At 44.4% G+C, this 11179-nt stretch overlaps 1 protein-coding gene across 1 annotated transcript in view; it reads left to right on the top strand.

Moving 5' to 3' along the window:
- Positions 1–11179, top strand: part of LOC102371144 — a 71889-nt gene that overhangs the window by 1007 nt on the left and 59703 nt on the right. The gene's annotated exons all lie outside the window — the stretch shown is intronic.

Genomic DNA, 11179 nt, shown 5'->3' with positions numbered 1-11179 from the left:
CACTCTTTCTTGATTTATTTACCAGTTTTTGCAAGGAAGTCAGCAAGTTTCTATTTTTAAACCAGGCTGGTCTGCAGGACGAACAGTAATGCTTCACAGATCCGAGAGGTGGCTGATTGCAGGCGATTAAAACTTGTATACTTGATAATGGTGAACTAGGTCTAAACTTGCTGTAAGTGTTAAATCAAGTATTCATGGAATGTTGGTCACTCCCTCCCCGATATCTTGAGTGATTGGCTCTAGGGAAATGGAGAGAGATTTGGCATTTTTTTTTAATCTCAATTAAAATAAGCCAATGAGGCTCAGCTGTGGTGTAGTCTGGCTAGAGACTTATGGCGGGACTCATTTTGCAGTTCTGCTTGCATGGAATCTGACTGAAGTCTGGGGATTCATGGGTGGATCTAGAATTTTGGAAAGGGGGTGCAGATGCCAAGGTGCCTCATCACATATAAAACAGCACACATTTTTTGCAAGTTAAAAATAAACTAGAAACTTTACTAACATGCTCAGGGCATAGGGCTGTTTTATGCAGTTTAAGATTGAAGCAAAAACAAAGGTGACTTTTATTGGAATGCATTAAAAACAATCTGCAGGGCTGTGAAATAGGAGTTTCAACACCAGGAGCAGTGAACACACAGCAGAATTGCAGAACAAGGGCTAGCTTGATTGCTGGAATATCAAGATCATTAAAAAGAAGAGAGGGTCATTAACACTTGTGGAATGAAGAGTTTACAAGGGGCCAAGTAGATTATAATGAGCCATGAAGTCAATTGACTTTCTTAGCACTGCCTGACTAGAAATGTTGTTTGTTGCCACTGCCAGGCAGTTGGTTTTAAACTTTGGATGGAGCAGGAATCAAAGAGGGGTAAGTGCACTAGCGCAGCCCCTCTGGATAGACCCCTGGTGGGACTGCTCACCTGATTGGAATTTGACCATCAAATGAATGTACAGATTTGGGCTGTAATGCTGAACCTTTGCTTTCCTGGGCTTTCTTCCTTATTGCAATATAATGCTAAAAAATTCAGATATTCCCGAATCCAGTAAATGAATTTAAAGGATTGCATGGCGTGAGAGTTTATCTTGGAGTGAGACATTTTCCTGCTTGAAATAATCCAGTACTCGAGAGTGTTGGGAGCTCCATCACCCAAGACCTATAAAACCAGACTAGATAATGCAGTGGGGAATATACTGTGAGAAGCAATTCTTGGGGTTGGGGGAAGGGTAATCAATTGAGCAGAGAGCTCTCTCCAATGTACTGCTCTGATTCTGAACTGTGTTGCTTTGCTGTTTGGAGGTCTTGTTTTATTGCTTCTCATTAGATGGGCTGGAGATAGCAGCTTTCTTGACTCTTAACATTTTCAAGCAGTGCTTTTCTGGGAGGCCAATAATTTCTGAAAAGGTGCCCTAATGGATGGCATTTATTTTGGTTCCTTTGCTGTTGTGCCGTCTTATTGGAACAAACCTGCTTTGAAGTCCCATTGCAAGCACTCCAGACTACTGCTGCTTTCACGCTGTTTGCATGAAGTGGTGGTGGTTGCTGACAGTTGTTCACTAGACAGAATACCACCAACACATCAGCCTGAACCACCAGGAAAAGCTGTCTGCAAGGAGGAAGAAGCAGGTACATGTGACAAGTATGTGCGCATTGGGCATGTGTGTGTAGAGAGGAGGAGCAAAGGAAAAGAAAGCATTGTTTCATGCAAGGAAATCGCACCTAGAAGTGTTGAGAGTTTAAAAATGCTGAGGGAGTCTAGATCTGTTGAAATCAATGGGAGATTGGCCATTGTCTCCAGTTGGATCAAAATTTCATCTGCTGGCTGTGCAGTAGGAAGCTGATCTTGTGTAGCAGATCACAAGTGGACCAGATTGTCTGTGGTAGTATTACCTGTGAAGCTTGCAGACGTGGACTTTGGCAGCATTTGAGCGGGGGCTTCAGCAGCAGTCATTTTCTCCCTGCTGCCACTGGGGAAAAGTCCTAGCACCTGCCTTTCTCCTCCCACCCGGACTGGGTCGGTTTGGCCTGCAGCCTTAAAAAATTGCCAGCTGATGCCCTAGTCCTAGTCATTTACTAAACTTGATTCTTATTTACATCTAATCTTTTGGAAAGAAAAAGGGGGCAAATAAAAAGAGCAGTCCATGAAAAATGGAACGTAGCCTCAAATAAAAAATCCCGCAATAATATGACAAAATGGGTAGGGCTTTTTCCATGTTTGGGTGGCTCTGGCACTGAGTATCTTTTGAGCCTGTTTGCAGTGGTATGTGGCACTTAGGGTGCCGACACTGGGAGGTGCTAATTCTTTTCTCTGTTCTGTGTCCATGTAGTGCCATTCTCTTTATTCAGGGAATTGCTGATTCCAAAAGTCCCCTATAAGACTCCATTATCATAGAGAAATTCTATGACTCATTGCTTGCTATTTCCTAATAGAAAGTCCGAATGTGCAGGATAATTGCCTTTTGATTGTCTTTACCTTGGCAGGGGGTAGACACAGAAAATGACCTTGGTGTGGAGCTCAGTTAATGCTGCCTCTGGTCAGCCAGCTGGATGTCCGTTATTTCCCCCTGAGAGCTGAAAGAGCTGCTTCTGCGGTGTCCTCTCTGATGTACAAGATCCCTGCCAACCCAAGCAGGGAGAAACAAAGGCTGGGATTTGAATTTAGATCTCCCATAAGGTGGCTTGTTGCCAAGGAAGCATGGCAAAGCTTTAGATTTTGCTTTTTAGGATTTGTCATGTTTCTCTGGACTTTCTGGGTCAGAGGGGGTCCTGCAGGTGCACGGAGATGCGTGGATCTATGGGAGAGCTGGGGCCATGAGTATTTTTATCATCCCTTTTTTTTTTTTTTTTTAAGTGGGGCTCCTTCTTACAGGCTGAAAACCAGAAGCTTATCTCTGCTCATTGCTGAAATTTTGGACACTGGCATTGTAAGAGAAAGCCTTTAATTTTCTTGTAATTAACAGATTTACTGTAGCTTTGCTCTTTTAACATAAGGCCCATAAACTCCAGTTATCACTGTAAGGGAGCATTTTATAAACATTGCAAAGCATGTCAGCTGCAGATGAAAACACTTTGTTGGTCTCCATTTGATGATTAACAGGCAGCAATCCAGATATGGAAACCACCACGCTTCTCTGTGACGAATGCCTGCAGGCTTCTGCTTGGGGGAGATTTTCAGTTGCATATGAAGTGTAGTAAACTTCCTTTTCCTCTTTCAGGCAAAATGACCCCCTTAGGTTATTGTCCAGGAAGGAACTATAGTCTGTGGAGCCTTCTGATCTGAAGGCACTGGCCAGTGAATCCAGAAGTGCCAGTTACCATACAACTCCTTACAATTCACCCTCTGCCCATAAACAATAAAGAAACTAAGTGGTATTTACTTTTTATGAAGCCATTTAAAATACATTTCCCAGATGCCTGCCAGTGAATGGCTGCTTTGATCAAGGTTTTGTTCACAGATCTTTATGTAGTGCTGCAATGTTCTTACCAATAGCTTTTCTTTGCTGTTGGCTCATGAAAGAGAGGATGTGGCACAAGCTGCATACAGAGGCTCCATAGATCTCCTGGCAGTTCACATCAGGGTTCTTCCATTTGAAACGCCTCCTGAGAACTTTGCTTGTGGCCCATCTTGACCCAAGCCAGAAATAAATGGTTAAGCAAATGCTGCCTTTGCCCTTAGCAAACGGCACAGACTTTGTTGTTCCTTTTGGGGTTTTGCCCCCTGAAATCCTTCCCTAGCCCATTTCCTACCCACTCTAGGGCTTGCACTGTGGTGACCTACCCTGTGCTTACAGATGTCCGGATGTGACTCTCATTGGTGCTGCTTTTTTTTTTTTTTAGGCAGGAGGAATTTGCTTGCTTTTTCCAGTTCCTGGAATTCTCTCAGCTTCTGAAGGGCTTGGACAGAAAAGGACCAAATGCCAATCCTTTGAGTGTGGTTTAGCTGTATGGTACCCTTAGCCTTTTTACCTGGGAGCCACCTACATGGGTCTGATTGCAGTGCCTATACTGTACTCAAGTGGTATAATGCTGCTTAACACCAGTGAGACTTTTCAGGATCAGGCTTGTGCCAAACTGTAGTGATGATCTAGGGGGACTTTAAACGTCATGAAACAAAACAGCAGGGAACATCTGGCGCACACATCTGGAATGTTGCTACTGCCAAGTGCACGGCCCCACTCAGAGTAAGACATGCTCTTCTTTTCTTGGGGAGCGCTGTGAAGTGAGACTCTAGAACAGGCTGCTGCTAAGCTGTTCTTTTATCACAGAATCTTTCTGGATCCTGACAGCGAGCTACAAAATCTGATCCTGTCAAGAACGTGGCTGGAGCTAATTGCACTCTGCCTGGACCTTGTGGGACTGAGGATCTGTGCCCAAAGGATGCATGCAGTGGGGAACCTATAGGTCAGTGTGTTCAACCTTTTGGCCCTGCAGGCAAGATTTATAGATTGTAAGGGGCTGGAAGGGACTTTACAAGATCATCGGGTCCAGCCCCCCTGCACTAGGCAGGAAAGACAGCTGGGGTCAGGTGACCCCAGCAAGGTGACCGTCCAGTGTCTTCTGGAAGATTTCCAGGGTAGGTGATTGCATTACCTCTGTAAGGAGTTTATTACACAGTCTGGACACTCTGACTGTGAAGAAGTTTTTCCTAGTGTTAAGCCTGAAATGGTCTATAATCTTAGTTGTGTGTTAACTAGTTATGGATGACCCTAGGCTCCCCCTAGCACTGATAGACTGATCCCTTCAAAATCAGTGGCTGCCCTTCACATTCAGTGAAAAAAGTTGATAGCACTTTTGTCCAGAGTTGCACATAAGTTATAAAAGGCAATTATTGTCCAGGAGGTACAATTTGAGTAATATCAATTTTGATAGTGTTGATTCCTAGTCAATATTCTCTCTAGTCTGAAGATTTTCAGTTCTGTAATATATCAGTTATAAGCTGGGGGCAATGGCAGAAGGTGTCCACGCTCTCAACAGCCTGTCTGACCTGGTTCAAAAACACTTGGGCTCTCCAGCCACTTTCGAATCAATTGCTGAATATGGTGGTGAGTGATTTAGACTGGGTTGGTTCCAGGAGCTATGACCTGAATTCACAAGGCTGCAGGGGTGGTATGGATGTGTTGCCAAGCCAAGTTCTGGAGGATGGGGCCTTGTTCTTCCTGATAGGAGCACTGAGGTCTCTGCAAGTCCAGAGAGGGATGACCTAGGCTGCTAGGGAAGTGATTACCATGTGAGAGGAACCCTTTGATGCCCTTTGCAATCAGACATCCAAGAATCTAAGCTGGATACTTTTAGACAAGCTAATTCTGCTTTGCCAGCATTGGTTATGTAAATATAGTAGCACATCAAACAGCAAAGTACTCTTCCCCATGATTTTTCCCCCTTTCAGACTGGAGGTGGGTGCTGGCATGCCTAATAGGTCTCTTCTTCTCTAACTTTTTGCATTGGACAGAGCTGAGAGGTGGCTTTTGTGGCCTGGCTGCTAAATCCATCATTGAACACTGATCAATTCATGGTATACATCAACTTGGAGCAGTTCTGCAGAACTGCCTGCTGGAGAGCTGGGAAAACATATGTGGGGTAAACTTAGTGATGGGCCAGAGCTCAGAATGCCAAGTTACTCTGAATACAGCCAGAGGTACAGACGCACATTACCTCGGATGGTCATGCACATGAGCTACAGACTGTGGAAACACCTACTTACTGTAGGAGGGTCCTGTCGGGGACTAGCAAGAAAAGGGAGTTGAATATTGGTGGGATGTGTGATGCCCGTTAGGCTTACTGATATAATGACTCTCTTACTCGCAGGGCTCAGATGGCACCGTGACAGACAGAATACAAAACCCTAGATGTGTGAGGAATTGGCCCATATTGCATGGAAAGATACAGCAAGAATGAATCCCTATCTTGTGGTGGTGTCAGAGGGTGGCAGACTGCAGAACTGCATCGTGCACTTTCATAGCTCAAAGGCCCTTAGCTCGGAACTCCCCTGCTAAAATAGCACAGTAGGGTGGTATTGGAGAAAACTCCCCAGACAGCATGGAGCTTGGAGCAGGGCTTGGCAATATCAAAACCTTGTTGTTAACCTATATCTTTTCCAATTTTACTATTAATGCCCTACATTTCCAAACTGGAGCTCTTTAAACATCAAACTCAGTCTTGATGCCTAAAGGGTTTTTGAAAGGGGTTTTGTTTTTTTTCCTACTCAGCTTGGATAGTGAAACAAAGCCCGCTCCCCTTTCTGCTCGTAGTCTTTATGATTCTTGTGCAGCTGGTGTAGTGGGGTTACTAGTGTTTAAAGCACTCCCCACCCACTCATTTGATTTGGCTTGAATCATGATGGAACTTTACGTGCCTGGACCTGCATTGTCCCTAGGCCTGCCTATTCATTGTGCCCAAGGATGGTACATTGGGTGTTTGTCCTTAACTTACAAAGAGGGCCCTGGTTCTGATCTCAGGGTCATGAAAGAAAGCAATGGGGTTAATCCAGTTTTACACAAGCGTGGCTGAGATTAGGATCTGCCTGATCATGTTCATAGAGATGTTCCCCATTGGCCATGACAGGGATACTATAAAAGAATCAAGATATGGCTTCTCCTGCCAAATGTTTTCACAAAGATTGTGTTAAGTAGTGGAATATCCGTGGGAGAGTGCCACATCCAGATGTTCCAAAATGCTGAGTGTGGTAATTAATTATCCACACGTTTCCAGCCTGAATGGCTTTTGTTTTTGTCTACCAGAGCTGTTTATTCTGGACTGGACTTCATCGTAGAGCCCCTTTCCTCTTTGACATCTATAGCTATAGAACTGGTGTCTCCAGGAACCTTGCAGTTACCCTGCCTTGCTGTATTGCTGCCTTTCTTGTCACCGTGGAAAATTACTAATAGAGTTTCTCGCTGACTCTGGCATGCTTTGTTGTACAGGAAATTGTAGTTGCGTGGAGTCCATTATTACAACAGTTCTATTGTGCAGGGCAGACTTTCAAGAGTAGGGTACAGCTTTTGCTTTTACTATGAAAATGTTTTGCAGTTTGACAGGATGCTGTGAAGTCCTTGGACTAAGGTTGGCATGCAATTCTGAAAGACCCCAGACTCCAGAGATGTCTGGATCTGGGGTCTGGTTCGGGCCCAGCTTTGAGTTAGAGTAGATTTGTGCACATCAGATGTTTGCAATGAAACCCTGAATCCCCCAGTTTAAGTATAAATTTGATATGCTTTCTCAAAGGAGTCTTCCAGGCTCACAGAAAGTTGAAGGGAAACTGGAACCAGTTTATGGTCTGAAATTAAAATCCTATGGCTTCTGCAACTTTGTATGGTCCTGCATGAGCCTTGATACAGAGCAGCCAGACCAGACTAAGAGAAGAACAGTGGTCACACAAGCACCAATGCAATGAATTCTCCGTGTTTGGCTTTAAGTATAAAGACACCTACCTTTGAATGTCATTACATTGTAGAGGTTATAACCTGGATTGCAAGGGCAAAATTCTCCAGTTGAATCCAAACGGAAGTCTTCTAAGATATATTCTGCACTTGGTCCTTAGACAGTTGAATTCCAGCACTAGGCAAAGAGGGGAGTCAGTGCGCTCTTGTTAAATCACCTGACTGGGAGTCAGCACTTGGCTCTGCTACTGACTTACTGCATGATTTTGAGGAAATCTTGTTACTTTGCCTGTGCCTCAGTTTACTCTAGGATGAGGGGTAATATTTACATTGCAGGAGTGTAATGGAGCTAAGAGAAAGATTGTAACATGTCATGATATATCCTGGAGAAAGATTCTATGTAAATTCATGTGATTTATTCTCTATTGACTAGGATTGTAAAAAGTCTAGATTGAATAGCTGACGCTGATAGCACCATTTTCACGACTTTAAGGCTAGGGACAGACATTCACAAAGCCTGAGCCTGAATTGATTCAATCTCTGCAGGTTAGTCTAACCTAACTAAGCTAATCCAGTTTGTAACAATACAGACATCCCCTCTGGACTGAGGAAATGCAGGCACATGCTTGCAGTGGCTCAGGCTAGAAGCTGGGTGGGGCGCTAAAGCAGCTTTCCCTTCCCTTCCCTTCCCTAGTGCTGAGCTGATGATGTGGGGGGTTGTGGCCAGGCCCCGCAGGATGCTGTGATTAGGGAAGGGGTCCCCCCACCCCTTGCTGCTCCTGACCAGGAGAGAGCCAGCAGGTAGTTGATAACAGGGCATTTAGTTACACAGCAGGGAGTTCACAGGGAGTTGTTAACATTTATCGGCCCGTCAACAAAACCAAAGCCTCTCTCATTAGTTCAAGCTCTTCTTAAACAACTTTTTCCAAGGAAGGAATGGAGGGACATTACCAGCTACCTGTTGATTAGCTCCAAAAAGCCCTAAGCCAACAATGTCCTGTCTCCTACAGCATGGACCATAGCCAGCATGTGATATGCTAGCTAATGCTGAGAGGTGTCTGTGTAAGGCAGAGGGGAGGGGGAATCCCTGCTTGAGCAGGGAGTGGTGGTGGGGAGGGAGGAGGATGGAAGCCAGGCAGACCCCCCTGTACCTGTAGTCTCTGCCAGAGCTCCAGCCAGGGAAAAGAGGGGCAGGGCCAGCCCTGCTGGGCTGGAGCAGAGCCCCGCCCAGGGCTGCAAAGCATCTGGGGTGCTGGGGGACTCTGGTTTAACTTAAACCAGGAAGGGGTCTGGGACAGACATTGCATAAACCGGTTTGACCCAAATCAGTTAAGTCTGATACTACATTCAACCAGATTTATCTAAAACTGGTTTCAGTGTTTTTCAAACTGGTTTCAGTGCACTGAACATCTGTTCTGTTACAGATTTAAACCAGTTTCTGATCACTTAAACCAGTTTATATGTAATGTCTGTCCCTAGCTGAGATGCTGTCCTGTAATCCAAATATGCAGCAGTCCCTGTGGTTAGCCGGATGTATGGCTTTTGGGATATTGCTTATGCATTGGCCAAAACAGAGGTTTGTCTCCGCTGAGGATCTGATAATGTGTCTACCTTTGTTGCAGGAGCCTGCTCTCAGTCCTAGTCTGATTGCCCGGTCTTCTTGGACTTTTATTTTTTTGGCTGGTGTCCCAAACTAGAGAAGGCACCAGCGCAGGGCAGGTGGAACAAGTGAAAGATGCATGCGTGACATTCCTTAGCTGGTGTCACACCAGGGCAGCATATTCCCAGGGCTTTTTCAAACTCCGTGTCCAAGTTATGTGTCATCACTGCTCTGTGAAAGCCCCAGAGAATTCCTCCCAGCAGTCCGGCTCCATGATGATGAATTGTGCGGCCATTATAATCCAGTAGTGGAAGCTTCCAAGATAAACTGATGCAGCCTCTGTGTGTAGATACTATTACATTGGTTTAAAACTGGCTGCTTTATGTATTCATTAGTTTGAGTTGCTTATGCTTGTAAAATTACTAGCATTTTGTTTAAATTTATATCCACACTCAAAGCAGCATCCATTTAACTAAACTGAGGTAAAATAAATTATTTTAGTCACTTAGTGGAACTGATGCAATTGGCTATACCTATTTTGCAGACTTATCTTAACTAGCTTATAACTTAACTACCCAGGGGCCTTTCACAAAGCTGTTATGCCTTTGATTAAGTGTTTTGAGCCAGTTTTGGCATGCCTATCCACCTGTTGTGGGTATAGGATAGAGCGCAAGTTTCTCTTTAAGGCAGGTTCTGACCTGATCAAAATGCAGTGAAAATACAGCTAAAGCCTGGGTAGTATAACCACTACCATTTTGTAATTACTCACACATCTACACATGTGCTTTAATGCGCATTAGCCTATTATAATGCACATTAAAGCTTCACTAAACCAGTCCCTCCTTGCTATTTAGTTAATGTGCATTAAAATAGACTAATGGGCATTAAGTATCACTTAATGCACATCAACTAAAGAGCATGTGTTTTAAGACTCTAATGCACATTTTAGTACCTCACAATGAGGGTGCCCATAGATGTGCAGTGAGGCTGCACCAATGTGCTGTAATTACAGTGTGTTGGAACAGACTCAATTAATGGACTCTGCTGGAGCATGATAATTACTGGGCTTCAGCAGACTCCAGTGTCATGTGTATCAGTGTCACTGAAAAATGGCAGTAGGGATGCTTTAACTAAGGCTTGTTGATTGAGCTTTAGTTAAAGTGCCCCTGCTGCCATTTTTCAACATAGGGACACTGATATGCATGATGCTCCGGGCACTTTAATTAGAGTGGCTCTTGAAGTTGCTCCAATTAAAGTGCCCTCCCCTCCCCCTCCTGGAGCACATCTATAAATGCCCATAGGTACTAGATTTGATGCTCGTTAACTAAAGTCCATTAATGTACGTGTAGATGTGCCCAGTATGTAAGTAAATCTTCTACCAAGCACTCTGATATTGGGGTTAGGCTTCATGAACCAGGCCAGAAGAGCATAAGCAGGAACCTGAAAGGTAATAGCGAGCACAGACGTCCTATTAACTTACTTAGAAGGAATAAGGTCAATGGTGTCCAGTTCCTTCAGTACCCTGGTATCTTTTACTTTCCCAGTGTATTCCACACTGGTTCTTCTGCATCTGCTTTGATAGTCAGCCAGTGTTAGCGGGACGACTGTAGTTGACTCATGTTTCCTTTTTTGTGGGCATATTATGAGTATGAGAGTGTCCAGTGGCCCCAGTGCACGTAAAGGGGCCTATTCTTTGTGTCACTGCAGGACAGCTGTATGGGCATGGGTTGCGTGCAGCTCTGCAGAGTGGATACTTGTAGGTGGGCTTGGCAAGCATTTGCAGCACAGTTTCATCATGTATGTGTATAGATCAGGCTCGAGAGGAAAGTTTAATAGTTCTGTGGTTGGAGACAGTGGTGCATATATGTTGGTATTATATCATTTCCAAGGAAAATACTGTCGTACAATGAATGAGAAGAACTAAGCACAGTTTATTGCGGAGCAGAGCGCAACCTCTGCAGACCCTTTCTCTCTCTTTTACTAACAACTATTACCTAACTGAGGGACCATCTCCCAGTTCCCAAATCTTCTACATTAGGGAATGTCTCTAAATTCTAACTTTTATCACTACAGTAAGTACTGCCTAAACACGTACGTACAGACATACAATTGATGTCCACCTTCTATTCCCACCTCACTGGAACACATTCCTTTCCATCTATGTTACTATCCATTATCCATGTGACTTGGAGTTTATCACTTGCTTTC

The sequence above is a fragment of the Alligator sinensis genome, unplaced genomic scaffold (assembly GCF_000455745.1).
Source record: "Alligator sinensis unplaced genomic scaffold, ASM45574v1 scaffold830_1, whole genome shotgun sequence".
Taxonomy (NCBI): domain Eukaryota; kingdom Metazoa; phylum Chordata; order Crocodylia; family Alligatoridae; genus Alligator; species Alligator sinensis.
Note: the sequence above shows the minus strand (reverse complement) of the source record. Positions and strands in the feature narration are given on the sequence as shown.